Below are 823 nucleotides of genomic sequence, written 5' to 3'. Positions count from 1 at the left end.
GGTATCGTAGGATATTCAGTAATTCATATGATTATTACTAAAATAAAATTATATTGTAGAGGAGAGAGAGAACCAAGGAAAATGGTTACCAGAACCAGAGGTAGAGGGTTACACGGAGATAATATAATATAATAAATGTACCAATCGAAGGGACAATATTATGATAAATAATGGCTCAGTGACTGAGAAATTACTTAGGTAATTTTTTATTTTTACATCTAATACTATATTAGTGTATAATTTGTACAATATTTATCATATTAAATATTAATGGTTCATACTATTTAATCATCCATTACAATTCATGTACAATATTTTTGTTGTTAATCATTTGCTTAATCGTTATTATTAAGTCATGACATTATGACACTATTCCCAAACAAGTATTTTGAAGTGTAAACAATATAGTTAATATTTATATATGTTATGAGTGTATTATAATAATTAAAATAATGCATCAGTATTTGTTTTATCAAATTATTAAATTATTGTATGTTAATTATTATTATTATTATTTATTATAGGTTATAATATTGGGTTAGGTTTATAAATTATATGGTAAATTCATCGTTTATACCTATGATATCTATATTATTATTTTTTTTTTTTATATACAGTAGAGTACCTATTAACCGAATTAATAATTCTTAAGTTTGTGTGAAATGTTAATTGTAAACCTTTTACCCCAAGGTAATTTGAAAAATACTGCGTTATTGGATTAACATCCAAGTTTAGCCAAAAATTGGTGCTCTGCTATTGAGTTTATTTATAGTTCACTAGTACTGTTTTTCAATACAAATTATGAATATAATTTTGTACTAGT

This window comes from Acyrthosiphon pisum, chromosome X (assembly GCF_005508785.2).
Source record: "Acyrthosiphon pisum isolate AL4f chromosome X, pea_aphid_22Mar2018_4r6ur, whole genome shotgun sequence".
Lineage (NCBI taxonomy): Eukaryota > Metazoa > Arthropoda > Insecta > Hemiptera > Aphididae > Acyrthosiphon > Acyrthosiphon pisum.
Note: the sequence above shows the minus strand (reverse complement) of the source record.